The 16587-nt window shown below is 41.2% G+C and overlaps 1 pseudogene across 1 annotated transcript; it reads right to left on the minus strand.

Moving 5' to 3' along the window:
- Nucleotides 1-4893: 4893 nt before the first annotated feature.
- Nucleotides 4894-9433, minus strand: LOC311614837 (DNA damage-regulated autophagy modulator protein 2-like; annotated as a pseudogene). Its single transcript has 2 exons — nt 9419-9433; nt 4894-5674 (listed from the first exon to the last, which is right to left on the minus strand). The product of its transcript is annotated as a DNA damage-regulated autophagy modulator protein 2-like (transcript).
- Between the last annotated feature and the right edge of the window lie 7154 nt (nt 9434-16587).

Here is a 16587-nt window from a genome sequence, read left to right on the forward strand (position 1 = left end):
TGAAAAATGTTAGAAAAACCAGAGAGCAGCAATCATAACATACAGTCTGTACTCTAGGGAATGTGGACCTAGAGTTGACCAGCTTTTCTGTGGAGAACATTCGCTTTCCATACACACCCATCCAGCTGTCTACTACCATTCGTGACTTCTCCCCTTCTTGAAGTTCATTTAAACCCTAATTTCACTTGGCACCTCCCTTGAGATAGTCTCTGCTCTAAACTAAATATCTTCTGAAAATTGTCAGTTCCTTCTCTATGTTGATGAAATGTCCTTTAAATACTCAACTTGTCTACTTAAGTTAGTGATTGTATTTATTTTACTAAAGTATCTCTGGATTGCCTAGGGGTGGGGGCAATCTTGGAAAAAGTGGTGTGACCTAAGTGTGTCAGTGTCTATGAAAAGACCTAACTCTTTTCAAAAAATATGTTTTTAATGGTTTCAGAGAAAGGAAGGGAGAGGGAGATAGAAAGAAACATTGATAGATCGGCTACCTCCTGTATGCCCACTACCAGGGATCAAACCTACAACTCCAGCATGTGCCCTGACCAAGAATGGTAGTGGCAACCTTTTTGTGCCCTGGATGATGCCCAACCAACTGAGCCACACTGGCCAGGGCTGTACCAGACATTCTTTTAAGCAAGTACTCTATATATTTTAACTCAATTAATCCTCAAAATGATCCTATGACATTGGTGCTATTTTTATATCTACATTTTATTGATAAGGCACAGGCACATTAAGCAACTTGCCCAAAACCACACAGGTAATAAGTGGTAAAGTCAGGATTTGAACCCAGTCAGTTTGGTTTTGGAGCCCAAATTTTTAATTTGTCTCTCACAGAAGATTCTTTTAGCCTTGTATGCCACCACAAAGGAAGTAAGATGAAAATAATATCAGAAAAGGAAAAGGGAGAGTATGGAAACCCCCCCTCCAAAAAATGTGTAAGGAGGAATGGGTAGAATGTCACTAACAACTACTCAGTAACATTCTAGTGTAAGATTCCTACTCCTGCCTATATGTTCTTCATCTGTTTGGTCTTTAGCCTCAAATGGTATTGTTGAAGTCTATCTAACTAAGAGTACTTCAAGCCTATTTAATTTCTGCCCATCCTTCAAAGTCCAGCACAAGTCCTACCTCCATCACAAAGCTTCCATATCCATCCAGTCTACAGTTATCTGTACTCTAAAATTTTTTCACAGATTTATTGTCTGTAATGTTCATTTGGCTCTGATGCACATTCATAATTAGCTTTGTGTGCATTTATGTCTCATCTTACCAATAACACTATAAATTCCATAAGGGAAGAGATTAAGACCTATTTCTTTTGCATCTTACATCCCCCATAATGCCTAGCACAGTGTATTGCAAATAACAGGCACTCAGTATAAATATTTGTTGGTTGGCTGATTGATTGAAAAAGGTCAGAAACGGCATCAAATTTTGGTTAACCCCCACATCATGTACTCAATAAACATTAATAATTATTACAAAATCATTTAAAACATTTATAGAATTTCTACAGTGTGTATACAATAGTGCTGTGGGGATAGACATGAAATAGAAGACACCACTTTTACCTTTTGAAGAGCTTAGCTTAGCCTCTTACTACTTCATGTACACTCTTTTCTCTGAGTTACTGCTGTATTTAAGGTCAGGACTAGTTATCACTCCATTGTTTTCTCCCCAATGTGATTGTGATCTCCTTGAAAGAGATGGCTAACATTGTGCTTGGAACATAATTTTTTTAAAATATATTTATTTTTTATTTTTTACAGAGGAAGAGAGAGAGATAGAGACTTAGAAACATTGATGAGAGAGAAACATGGATCAGCTGCCTCCTGCACACCTCCTACTGGGGATGTGCGCGCAACCAAGGTACATGCCCTTGACCAGAATCAAACCTGGAACCTTTCAGTCTGCAGGCCAACGCTCTATCCACTGAGCCAAACCAGTTAGGGCTGGGAAATTTAATCACAGAATTGGAATGGTCTGTAGAGCTTTCTCTATTGTTAGACTTTTCACACAAACAAAAATTCCTTTTATTTTATTACTAGTGGCCTGCTGCACAAAATTCATGCACATTAAAGGGGAATTAGAGGAAATATTTTAATATTGCCACTTGCCCTTTCTCTATAATAGAAGTGTCAGAGCTTCCAAGACCGGTTTGGCTCAATGGATAGAGCGTCGGCTTGGGGACTGAGAGGTCCCGGGTTCGATTCCGGTCAAAGGCATGTACCTTGGTTGCGGGCATATCCCCAGTAGGGGGTGTGCAAGAGGCAGCTGATCGATGACTCTCTCTCATCGATGTTTCTAACTCTCTATCTCTCTCCCTACCTCTCTACAAAATCAATAAAATATATTTAAAAAAAAAAAGAAGTGTCAGAGATGAAAGAAAATTAGTAAAATATATATGAAAATCTTCCTCCTATCAGAGTCTGGGGCATGCCCCAGGACCCAGAGTCAAGTTCCCACCCACCCACGCTCACCTTGAAATCGTGCGAGACCCAGACCCAGCTGGCCCCAACTCTGTCAAGCATGGCCTGGCGCCAGTAAGGGGGGGTGCAGCCTCAGGTCCCCTGTCAAGCCCTGCCAGGTAAGGGATGCAGCCTCAGATCCTCCAGTGCACGCCAAGTGGGGGGCATAGCCTGAGGTCCCCTGTCAAGCCCCACCAGGCAAAGGGTGCAGCCTCAGGTCCTCCACAGCCATCTTGTGTTACGGGAACCCCGTCTCCACTGTGGGCACAGCAATCTTGTGATGGTTTGAGGGTTAATTTGCATATTATCTCTTTATTATATAGGAAGGATATGCTTCCAGTATTAGGAATTAACCCAAATAGGAAACACAGGAGGAAGAGTAAGTTCAGGGGATAGATAATGAGTTGAATTTTGACTACGTGCAGTTTATGATTGTTAGCCAACCAGGTGTAGACAAACAACGGAAATTCAAGTCCCAGTCTCAGGAGAGAGGTCAAGGCTGAAGATAAAGACTTAGGAATCTTGGGCGTGGAAGTTGAAACACTAAGATTGAGTAACACTTCCAAGGACAAGAGAAGACAGAAGTCGAGGGCAGAGTCTCTGAGAATTTCTCCACTTGGAAAATGAGAGGAGAAATCAATGAAGTTGGAGAACTGGAAGACAAAGAAGAGAGTTTTAAGGAGAGGCTGGTCAGAGTCAATGGATGATGGAGCAATGAAGTTAGAGAGCATAGAATGAGCAAAGGTTATTTGATCTGGTGAATAAGAAGCCAGTCCTTAGATAACTGTAGAGAGGACAGTCTCAGTGAAGTAGTGTCTCATTTTTACTTACCCCAATGACTAGCTCATGCATCTTTGTTGAATAATTGAGTAAATGGGTGGATGAGTAATAGTTCCTTCCTCCAAAAAGGAGGTGATGGGAAAAGAGGAAAAGAGTAAACAAAGTAGCCTTTTTATCCCTTCTAAAGCAAGAGGGAAACATAAGTGATAATCGAGAAATATTAATGTGAAAAAGAGAAAAGTTAAGAGTTATGATTTTCCCAAAACAACATGAAGTTCATCTGAGAATGTATCACAGGCTCTATTCTCAGTTTGATGGAGTAAATTCTCAATAGATAATAACTATAAACTCCGGTGCTCACGTGCGCGCTCGCACACACACACACACACACACACACACACATACACACACACACACACACACAGTGATAGAGAGTAATCGATAGCAGGCAGATATCGGAGGGAGGTTGGAACTTAAAATCAGTGAACAGTATGGAGCAGTTTCCCATATTTATGGCTTTAACCTGACGATATGCTGCAGTCACTAAAACTATATTATGAAATCCTCATCTTTTTAGCCTGAAGAGCCAGAGGACAGGGCCTGGGACAACCATGATCTCCAGAAAGTGAGGGGTAGCTCAGAAAGAGATCCTGAGGAAAGGAGCCCTAAATTATTTCCATAGATTCTCCCCCAAAATCTGTAAGTCACACACGCATAGGGCAGACTCAAAGCAGTTTCCTTCTAAGACTAAAAGAATGGAACTGAGATTTGAGCTAGCTGTCACCAACATAGGAAAGGTGAAGTTTTCTGTTTTAACCTAACCAAGTGAATTGCCAGCTGAAACAAATACATCCACGTTCTTTCTGGAAAAAAATTTTTTTTATTGATTTCAGAGAGGAAGGGAGATGAAGATAGAGATAGAAACATCAATGATGAGAGAGAATCATTGATTGGCTGCCTCCTGCATGCCCCCTACTGGGGATTGAACCCACAAACCAAGCATGTGCCCTTGACTGGAATCAAACCCAAGACCCTCCAGTCTACAAGCCGACTCTCTATCCACTGAGCAAAACCAGCTAAGGCCACATTCTTTTATTAATATACTAGAGGCCCAATCAATGAAGATTTGTGTAAGAATGGGCCTTCCTTCACCTGGCTGCAGGCACCGCCTTTGCTCCGGCCAGAGCCACCTTTCCGCCTTCCCATGATGCCCAGAGGCCCAGAGAGGCTGGGGTGGTGCAGAACACCTGCGTCATTGCCATGGCGACGAAGGCAGGTGTCCCACCTCCAGCTGCTTGGTGCCTGTGTATGCAAATACTCACTCCTGATTGGCTGGTTGGCATCACAAAGGTACAGTCAATTTGCATCTTTCTCTTTTATTAGTGTAAATATAGTCCTTTGTTTTTATTTTCTGGGATTAAAAAAAAGTATAGGCATAAATGGTTTTACATTATCCTCTTTAAGCTATCCTTTAAAATAATTTATAAAATAGCTTACTTCAGGTCTCTTGGTTATCAAGACCCATCAATGTCACTGTCAGCCTTGATTAAGTGATGGAAAATTTCAGAGCAGAAGAACTTATGAATGTTTTCCCATTCCCTAAGAATCATAATCATCACAGAAATATCTTATCTTTTCATCATAAATCTCTGGAAAGTAGGTGTGTTCACTCACTGTTAATAGAACAAGGAGCAATGTCATAGAGGATTAATCCATGTAAATTGGCTTCCAACCTGCAAAGAAATTTTTTGAAAATCATGGAAAAAGTCAGGGTGGGGGATAAAAGAAAAAAATATGACAGGCCATTCTTCTGCAGTAGTGATCATAAGAAGCACATAGCCTTTGTCCTCGGGATTCCAGTGGAATTTCTGTACTACATCTGAGTTAAAACTGCCACTCTACAGGATGAGGAGCAAATAAGCATGCCAAATGTGCTTACTGCACATCAGATGACCAGCAGTGGTCTGATCCAGATGATTTGTTTGCCATGAATTTTGGGCTACATTTAGTAGGTAAAGACTATCTGAACAAACATATACAATGAGCCTACCAAAAGTGAGCATAGCTCCACATATATGTACAGCAAAAAGGTTGTTTTCTGGAAGTTTGCCACAAAAAAAGTCCTAAACAATTCAACAATCTGAGTAAGAGGCCAGCCTTGTTTAACCTGGTGATATATTTCGCTTCAGATTCAGAGCATGAACTTGCTTATAACAAACAAAAATGGCAGCAACACATAAAACTGTGGTGAAATTTAGCATTGCCCCAAACAAGCCCTTTTTCAGAGCCATAGTACCAGTGTCACTGATATAATACAAAGCAGGGTCAACATGATGGAGAGTGATGACACTAATGTATGAAAATATGAAAGCAGTAGCCATCCAAATGACAAGGACTGAGGGAAGGAAACTGAGGCCTTGCTAAAGCACCATATCTCAAACTGGTTTTAACACTTATCTGTTACTTGCTTGTTTGGTTTTATCTTCCTCATTAAACTTTAAGTTCTGTGAGAGCAGGAACCAACTATTTTGTTCACCATTATATTTTCAACTCCTGTTTTGGTACCACTCTTCAAATCTGCCCAAACCTGCCCCTGCTTTTGTAGATTCTTGCTAGGGTGAGCTGACCAGGGCTGGTCATAGGGTCCAGAGACTGCAGGGCTGGTCACAGGGTCAAGATATGGGATGGGCCTGGGGGTGCACACAAGAGCAGCCAGGCCTGGCCAGGGTGCCTATGTCCACACTCTTTTTGTGTGTGTGTGTCTTTTTTTGTTGTTATTATCTTTTTCAGAAATATGGAACGATTTACAAATTCGCATGTCATCCTTGCACAGGGGCCACGCTAATCTTCTCTGTATCGTTCCAATTTTAGTATATATGCTACCAAAGAGAGCACTATATCCACACTCTTGAGGAATATAACAGAATCAAGAGTTTCTATAACAGCATTCACAATGTCCAGGAAACCCTCTAAAATCACTCAATAGATAAAGAATTGGGAAAAGATGAGACATTCTCAAGAGAAAAGACAATTAATGGAGGCCAACCCTGAGATGATGATGCTCAATGAAGAGAGAAAAATACCCTAGTAATGAATGAAAAGATAGGTAAAAGTCACCTGGTATAATAGACCACAATTACAAGTAAACAGGACCATGTTTAATCCTCTTTCACTTTATTTTATATATTAACTAGAGGCCCAGTGCACAAAATTCATGATTGGGGGGGGGGGTATTGTCCCTCAGCCCAGCCTGCACCCTCTCCAATCTGGGACCACTGGAGGACATCCCTCTCACAATCCAGGACTGCTGGCTCCCAATTGCTCACCTGCCTGCCTTCCTGATTGCCCCTAACCGTTTCTGCCTGCCAGCCTGATCACCCCCTAACCACTCCCCTGCCAGCATGATTGATGTCTAACTGCTCCCCTGCCAGCCTGTTTGCCCCCAACTTCCCTCCTCTGCTCGCCTGGGTCCCCCCCCCAACTGCCCTTCCCTGCAGGCTTGATTTCCCCAACTGCCCTCCCTTGCAGGCCTGGTCCCTCCCAACTGCCCTCCCCTGCTGGCCTGATCACCCACAACTGCCCTCCCTTGCAGGCCTGGTCCCTCCCAACTGCTCTTCCCTGTTGGCCTGATCACCCACAACTGCCCTCCCTTGCAGGCCTGGTCTCTCCCAACTGCCCTCCCCTGCTGGCCATCTTGTGGTGGCCATCTTGTGTCCACATGGGAGCAGGATCTTTGACCACATGGGGACAGCCATCTTGTGTGTTGGAGTGATGGTCAATCTGCATATTACTTTTATTAGATAGGATAGAGGCCTGGTGCATGGGTGGGAGTCAGCTGGTTTGCCCTGAAGGGTGTCCCTGATCAGGATGGGGGTTTCCTTGGGGCGTGGGGCAGCCTGGGTGAGGGGCCTGTGGTGGTTTGCAGGCCTACCACGCCCCCCAGCAACCCAGGCAGAGGCCCTGGTACCTGGGGTTTATTTATCTTTCAATCTACAATTGAAACTTTGTAGCCTGGAGCAGAGCCAAGCCTTTTGCTAGCTCCATGGTGGCAGCCATTTCTTTTGGGAATTATTTATCTTCTATCATTGAAACTTTGTAGCCTTGAGAGGAGGAGGCCAAGGCAGGCCAGGGCTGTGGAAAGCTTGGCTTCCTCCATCGCCGGGGGCAACCCTAGCCTTCTGCTCTCTCCAACTCCGTGGCTGCAACCATTTCTGTTGGAATTTATTTATCTTCTATAACTGAAACTTTGTAGCCTTAAGCAGAGGCCTGGGCCAGCCAGGGTGTGTGGAAAGCTTGGCTTCCTCCATCTTGGGGGAAATCCAAGTCTCCCTCCTGCTCTCCCTGTGGCTGCAGCCATCTTGGTTAGGTTAATTTGCATATTCACTCCTGATTGACTGGTGGGCGTAGCTCGTGGGCATGGCTCGTGGGTGCATTGGAGTGATGGTTAATTTGCATGTTACTCTTTTATTAGATAGGATGGCCTGATACCACTTGTGGATTAACTGAATGCATGGCTTTGTGCAAGGATGCTAATAAGAATAACCTCAGGGGAAGAAGAGGATCATCAGTGGAGACTGCCAGAAGCAGAAGGTAAGACTAACTAGAGACCAGAGAAGGTAAACATGAAAGAACAGGAAATAGGTGGAGGAAGGAAAGACAAGAGAATAGGTATGTATACTTTCATAAATTGGTGCCCTTATGAAAAAAAGGAGCTAGTCATGGGTTTTTATAACAGGCATCACTAGCATATTTTTCATGTTACTTTATTATTATCTGTATTAACTGCGTGTTTGTGCTTCATGTCTCACTGTTTCTCCCAGGGCCAGCTGTTATTTCTTCAACTCACATGTGCTGTCATATCGGCCTGATGCTGCCAAAGAAGATCAACTGGACACTAGAGCTGGACATTCTGGAGCCTACTCTTAAAGAAAATTGCATAACCACATGCCTATCTATGTGAGTTATAGATTTAGCAGGCTATGTGGCACAGTCAGGAACCTTCTGAGTGATAAAGGGGATCTGGATAGGGATTTAGGGTGTCCCAGAGGCATTTATAGTAAACAAGAAAGTAGATAAGTTTTCTTTGGGCCTAAACCTCATTTATGACAAACAACTCAACTAACTGAACAATGCTGGCTCATAGCCAAGACCATTTTCATAAGATGTTTATACAATTCTGTTGACTTTGTGTACTACTTCTGTCATCCTTGAAGCTTTTACTGGGCTAGAGGGGTGACTGATATGGGATATTAATTTACTAAATGTCAAGTGAGAATGTTGGGATTAGAAATTAATTTTTTAGAAATTAATGGCTTGATTTGAGTACCATCATTTCCCGGAAAGACAGGCTTTCTAGCAAGCTTGTGGTGTTTTGTTTTGTTTCCATATGATAATCCATCTTTTAACCCATTTGGGAACCAGGAACAAAGAGACAGAACCTTAAAAGAAGGACATGTAAAAGGACCAATACAAGATCTTCGCATCATCCATTGACCTTTATATAATTTTCTTAGAGTTTCTGATGATCTAATCTGTAATATAAAAGATTGTGGTTTCTATTGTGGCAACCCTGTGCTAGAGTCATGCACTGCCCAATACAGTAGTCACTAGCCACATGTGACCAAATTTAAATTAAATTAAAACTTTAGCTCCTCAGTTGCCTGGCCACACTTCAAATGTTCAATAGGAATATGTAGCTAGTGGCTGCCACATTGGACAGTATAGATGTAGAACATTTCCATAATCACAGAAAGTTCTTTTGGTTAGCACTATAAATCTGGACTCATGGAATAGTTATTTATGACCAGGCATCTCTGCATTTGCATCTAAAGTGACGATTTTTTTTTTCATATTTCGTGTTGTCTCTTAGCATTAATGTGTTCAGAGTGACCCCCGGGGAAGCTGAAGCAATTTAACAAACTTATTAGCCCTTTTGCCACATGTGCATACCAGAGTTCTTTAAGGAATGGCCAAATATGGTATATTCAGTAAATATACAGTACAATAGTTAAAGGGAATAAACTAGATGTATCAATAAGGACAGATCTCAAAAACATTTTTTTGTGAGAAAAAGTTGCTGAATGTAATAATTTATTGCACACAAGACAATACCACATTTTTCCAATGTAAGACTATTTCTTAAAAAGGTCTAGAAGAATACATACCAAACTCATGACCATGGTAACTTCAAGGAGGGGGAAAGTAAGTGGGATAAGGGACTAACAGGACTTTTAGCTTTTTCTGTAATAGTCTAAAGTTTTAAAGGAAAATATATTCACATATTACTTGTGTAATTAAAATTTAAAAACAGGACTTAAATTTATATATAAATATCTAAATATATGGACAGTACACAAAACCTTAAAGATAGTTGTGTTAAGATTGTGGATAGCCGAAACCGGTTGGCTCAGCAGTAGAGCATCGGTCTGCGGACTGAAAGGTCCCAGGTTCAATTCCGGTCAGGGGCATGTACATTGGTTGCGGGCACACCCCGGGCACATCCCCAGTAGGGGGTGTGCAAGAGATAGCTAGTCGATGTTTCTCTCTCGTCTACGTTTCTAGCTCTCTATCTCTCTCCCTTCCTCTCTGTAAAAAAATCAATAAAATATTTTTTTAAAAAGATTGTGGATAATTTTCTTACATTTTCCTATTTTTTAAAAAAGTTCTGTTTTGTGGCTATAATGTTAATAGAATAAAAATTTTTTAATAAAATTTTATTTAACTTTTTGTCTGCCTTTCTGCTGCTGACATAGTATTATCACGTATAAGGTATAGTTATTAAGAGGTAATTGGCACCCTGGGTGGTTTGGCTCAATGGATAGAGCGTCAGCCTGCGGACTAAAGGGTCCCAAGTTCAATTCTGATCAAGGGCACATGCCTGGGTTGCGGGCTTGTCCCCAGTAGAGGGCGTACAGGAGGTAGGTGATCAATGATTCTCATCATTGATGTTTCTATCTTTCTCCCTTTCTCTCTGAAATCAATAAAAATATTTTTTTTAAAAAAGAGGCAATTGGCTGTGGTATCATTAGTGCCAGAAGTAGTAGCTCAACATCATTTCTGCAAACATTTTAAATTATCTTGGGTGACAGTCTCCAAAACAGTTTTTCAATATAAGACCTCATTCTGCAGCTACTTCATACTGGCAGGTACACTGGGACCATATAGTTCTAAAACCAGAGGTTCCATCAGAATATTTATGAGACTTCCCTTCTTACGTTCAGGCCACCTGACTGGTTATGGGTTATGAAATTTGTTCAGATCAAAAATCCCTCCACTTTGTGTGGAACTCAGATCCAAAAGCTGCTTCCTGGGAAAAACCTGGCTTCACCTGTTCCCTACCTTCGTGGGAATGTGGGGTAAACTTCCATGCAGGCAACAACACTGGTCAGGCTTCTCAACTTTCAAGACAGAATGTAAATCCTGTCACTCAACCACCTGTTCATCTGGCTTCCAAAACATATGGATCCTGCTTCAGTCAACAACAGAGCATACCAACATTGCTAGCCTTCACCAGAGAATAAGTGTATTCAGCCTCTGAGGTACTATCAAAAGCCTGGCTGTGAGAATATTTATGGAATATATTGTAAGGGACATTCAATCCATCCACTCCTTCAGGCATTTTAAGTTGTGTCCTCAAATAAAGTTAGAGCACCAGAAAGTTACATGCCTGAGCCATATTAGCTCAGCCCCTGCAGAAAGGCTTTAATGTTACACCCTTGGCTTTTAGCCAGGATTGTTATAAGGGTGTAATATGAAAATCTCTTCTGTGTGTGTTATGAAACTGTTACTGAGGACATTGTCCCTTATGTTAATCCCACATGAGGAATTTCTTATGGAATTCAGTGCCAGCTATGGACCATTATGTAGCTGTTAAAAATTATAATTCTGGAATACTAAATATGAACATCTGTTTTATATTCATTGGTGGGGGGGGGGGAACAGAACACAAAATGGCATATAGACTCTAATTGCAGCCATGTTAAATTATTTGTGTCTGTGGGCAAGAACTGAAAGATGATAGGCAGGGATAAAGATTGTATGAGGGCAATGGAATTAGAAATGTTTTGTTCTTCCAAAAAATTTTGTTTGCTGAAACCCAGTCTTTTCAATGTGGGGAAAAAAGAATTTAGTGATAGGAATATCTGTCTCTCTTGAGGAATTGCTATGTATTTTTCTTTCTGATAACAAGAATTTTGTATTTTACTGGGTTCACCCTTTCCCCTGGCTGCCTCAAAAGAATTTAATGTTCAGTCATGACACATTAGCTCCCTCTTCTTTTCCACGCCTCTGATGTTCTATTTCTATAATCTCATGATATTTGTACTCTTTTTTTTTTTTTTGTAAAGTGCCTCAAATTCCTTGCAGATAGGCAAAATATAAAGCTTGGTGTTTTTTTTTTTTTTTCCAGTTTAAAAGTTATACACAGTAAATTGGAAAACTATAAAAAAAGTTAAGAGAAAAAAGATAACCATTGTTAACACTTTTTGGCATTTCTCCTATCTTTCCTGAATGTATTTTTTTAACTTATCTTTATTGTTGAGAGAATTACAGATGTCCCCACTTTAAGTCCCTTGTTGCCCACCTCCACCTGGCTCCTGCTCCCCTGCCCCAGGCCTTTACCACACTATTGCCTGTGGCTATGGGCTATGTATATATGCATATAAATTATTTGGGTAATCTCTTTCCACTCCCCCTTCCCTCTCAGATTCACCATCTGTTCCATACTTAAACAAGATAAATAGCATATGCTCTTATTTTCAATTTTTAAATTTATTTATTGATTTTAGAGAAGAAGAAGAAGAAGAAGAAGAAGAAGAAGAAGAAGAAGAAGAGGAAGAAGAAGAAGAAGAAGAAGAAGAAGAAGAAGAAGAAGAAGAAGAAGAAAGAGAGAGAGAGAGAGAGAGAGAGAGAGAGAGAGAGAGAGAGAGATTTGTTATTCCACTTATTTTTGCATTCATTGGTTGATTCATGTCCTGACAAGGGGGTAATACTCTAACTAACTGAGCTATCTGGTCAGGGAAACATATGCTCTTTTCAAGTAATTTTAAAATCTAAGCATGTTTTCATCTATTGGAAGGTTTTCTGTTAATAACTCTGGTAAATATTATGCCAGTATGACTTTCAAACATTAGAACCATAGAGGACTACAGGAAGGGTTAAAGGGGAAGATCAAAAGTCAGTTCAGAGAAGCTAAAAACCTGAGAGAAGAAGCCTTATGGACCTTATTCAGACAGGGGGTCAGGGCCAAATTTGTGTGGGTGAGAAGTGAAAGCTCAGGGCAGCCTAAGGCCAAAAGGCAATGTAGTGTCAGGTACCCAGAAGGAAGATCACAGGAGATAGGATTTTAGAACTAGGAGCGACTTTAGAGGTATCTAATACAACATTCTCATTTTACAACTGAAACAACCAAAGCCTGAAGAGGTGAATTGACTTGTGGGGGCTCTGGAGATGGCCTGCCTGGATGTGTAATTCTGCTTTAGGAACTCTGGACTTTCAAGTAGGTGCATTTACCCTCTCAAGTTTCATTTTCCGCCGAAACCGGTTTGGCTCAGTGGATAGAGCATCGGTCTGCGGACTGAGGGGTCCCGGGTTCGATTCCGGTAAAGGGCATGTACCTTGGTTTTGGGCACATCCCCAGTAGGGGGCGTGCCAGGAGGCAGCTGATCGGTGTTTCTCATCGATGTTTCTAGCTTTCTATCCCTCTCCCTTTCTCTCTGTAAAAAATAAATAAAATATATTTTTTTAAAAAGTTTCATTTTCCTGTGCGAAAGGAAAATAGTGGTAGCATTTAATTTACATGCTTATTGTATGGATTAAATCAGATGATTCATGTACAGCACTTAGCACAGTGCCCAATACAAACTAAAAGCTCAATAAATGTCATTTATTAATAGTAATGTAATTTTATCATTATTCAACTAATCAGTGACAGACCTATGACAAGGACTCAGATCTCTTGACTCAATCTAGTGGTCTTTTCACTGCATCAGGCTGACTTTCAGGGTCCAGAAAGGACTGAACGTTGTCTTGAACATAGCAGTGGTGCCAAAGAAAACCAACCGCGAGCTAAACCTGAGGATTTCAGTCCACTTCAGTGCAGTATAAATAAAAGCATCTATCCTGGCGTCTAGAAAATAGTAGGCTCCTAAGAAATGTTTACTAACTGAAAAGGTTTTTTAAAAACATCAACAGGGTTGTGAGAGTGGTACTGGCTTCTAATGGAAGAACTAGAAAGCTTTCATAGAGACACATAAGAAAGGACTTAGGGAAGAAGGTTACTAAAAATACGTGTGTTTCATACATGTCTGTGAAGATCAAGAACAAACAGAGGTTTTCTTTTCTGAGATTCCTTGAACTTTCTCATTGCTATTTTTGTTAACTTTTGCATCTTTCCCTGTAGTCACTAGTGAAAATCTTATACAAACCCTAGGTGAGGGCTGTGTATTTTTTCAGAGTCGGGCAGGGTAAGGAAGTAGAGAAATATCTATCTCAATTCAAATTAATAAAGCTGGTTTGGCAGCAAGCTTGGGGGGTGGCACACAGGTAGAAGAGTGGGCAGTGGCAGTGAAAGGCAAGAAAGCCCAAGTCCTATGCCCTTCAAGAGGGGAGGGGGAAAAAAAAAACATGGTGAACAAGGAGGCAGTTGAGATCATAAACTCTGGAATTAAAACTGGAAAAAAAAAAAAAAAAAAAAAAAAAAAAGGCCTGTGTTCTCCCTTCCCCCCATGTTCTGCTATATCTGTTCATAATTTATGACAGTGGCTTGGAGGGGGCCTCTTGTTAGTCCTCTTTACTACTAGTGTCTCTTCTATTTTCTTTTCTTTTTAAATACATTTTATTAATTTCAAAGAGGAAGGGAGAGGGAGAGAGAAATAGAAACAACAATGATGAGAGGGAATCATTGACCAGCTGCCTCCTGCATAGATCCCTACCTGGGATCAAGCCCACAACCCAGGCATGTGCCCTTGACCAGAATTGAACCCGGGCCGGACCGGTTTGGCTCAATGGATACAGCGTCAGCTTGGGAACTGAAAGGTCCCGGGTTCGATTCCGGTCAAGAGCATGTACTTGGTTGCAGGTATATCCCCAGTAGGGGGTGTGCAAGAGGCAGCTGATCGATGACTCTCATCAATGTTTCTAACTCTCTATCTCTCTCCCTTCCTCTCTGTACAAAATCAATAAAATATATATTTTAAAAATGCCACTGGGATGCATAATTTAAAAAAAAAAAAAAAAAAGAATTGAACCCGGGACCCCTCAGTCTACAGGCCAACAATCTATCCACTGATCCAAACAGGCTCTTCTATTTTCTAAGGCCAGCTTGCTAACTCTTTCTTTCAACTAATGTATGTTCCAACACTCCCACAGTAATAAGATGGATAACCCTGACCTCTCTAGATGCATGCTTTCAAGTCGTAGTGTTCCACCAGTCCTTTAGCTCACCCTCCTGAATCATCTAGTCCTACGGTTTATGGTAATTATTATCTGTCCAGAGTTTCAAGGTATATTCTCATCTTTTTTTTTTTTTTTTAAGGTATATTCTCATCTTAACAGTAAAAGCTCAATAACCATTTGTTCATTGATTCCAGAGTTTATAATCTAGTTGGGGAAACAATATGCCCTCATGAAATAGAAAGCCATGTAACCACAAGCACAAAATTAAAGAATAAAAACTGAGTTCATAGAGGTTTAGGAGGTGCAAAGTAGGTAAATGATCTGTCAGGTTAAACTAGTCGGAAAAAGTTTCCAAGACCACGTAAGTTTTGAGCTTTGAATTGGAAATTTAAGGAGGTGATGGACATGAGTTGGTGGAAAGATGTACCCTTTCAAACAAATGCACAAAGGGAGACAATGCAAGATATAACTCAAGCCAGGACAGGTGCTCGATCCACCCTGTCATTTCCCTGTCTCAGAAGCTCTGCACGATCTGCCACCACACCTGTTTCAGTTACAAGAGAGCTCCTTGTGACCTAGTGCCCATCAGGCCCTCTCTTCTATCAAATTCACCACTCAAGCAGCACTTACCAAGTGACTCCAGACAGGAGGAAGAGGCATAGATATGAAATGTTTGCCAAGCACTGTGAACAACTATGTCCTGTCTCTTCAGTTTGGACCTCAGGTAGTAGTAATACATGATCTTTTCTATATCCTCTCCATGGCAGAGGGAAAACAAATGTATGTTGGAGTAGAGCAGGGGTGGGAAACCTTTTTTCTGCCAAGGGCCATTTGGATACTTATAACATCACTTCCGAGCCATACGAAATTATCAACTTGAAAATTAGCCTGCTATGTTTGGTCAAACATTTAATTAACTCACCCCTAAGGCCTTGGCAGGGCCAGACCAAATGATTTTGCAGGCCTTATAGGGATGTTTCCCACCATGAAGCAGAGGGGAGCAGGAATATGTAGAACCAAGATGGTTATGTTACCATGATCAGACTAATATCACTTTGAAGGCTCATGTGCTGCCACCTCTGAAAAATCCTGGGTTGTATGGAAATCCTTCCTGACATAAGGAAAGCCCGGTCACCACAGAGCAGCATATGCTAAGAAACACTGCAAATGGCACTGTACACACAAGTTGAATTTACAGACCCTACCCCTAGGAGCTTGCTAACAGAAAAATTGGGGCTTGGACAAGCAGAATATATATAAGATACATTTTTGATGCACTTATTAAAAAGCAGTCAAGTGTAGAAAAGGAACCCTTGTGCACTGCTGGTGGGAATGCAGACTGGTGCAGCCACTGTGGAAAACAGTATGGAGTTTCCTCAAAAAATTAAAAATGAAACTCACATCTATCCCAAGAAATCAGAAACACAAGTCACAAAGGATATATGCACCCCTATGTTCGTAGGGGCACAATTTACAATAGCTAAGATTTGGAAACAGCTTATCAGCAGATGAGTGGATTAAAAAACTCTGGTACATCTATACAATGGAATACTACACTGCTGTAAAAAAAAGAAGGAACTCTTACCATTTGCAATGGCATGGATGGACCTGCAGAGCATTATGCTAAAGAAAATAAGCCAATCATAGAAAGATAAATATCACATGATCTCACTCATTTGTAGAATATAATGGACAACATAAACTGATGAACAAAAATAGAGTCAGAGATACTAGTCGAAGCACTGAATAGACGGTCCAAGCTAAGAGGGAAGGTGGTTGGCGGGGGAGGGGGGACACATCAACCAAAGGACTTGTATGCATGCATATGAGCATAAATAATGGACACAGACAGTAGGGGGATGAAGGCATGTGCTGGGGGGTAGTGGGAGTGGCCACGGAGAGATCAATGGCGGGAGTGGGGAGAGGAGACTTATTGTAA

Source organism: Pipistrellus hanaki (assembly GCF_964339955.1).
Source record: "Pipistrellus hanaki genome assembly, chromosome: X".
NCBI classification, from domain to species: domain Eukaryota; kingdom Metazoa; phylum Chordata; class Mammalia; order Chiroptera; family Vespertilionidae; genus Pipistrellus; species Pipistrellus hanaki.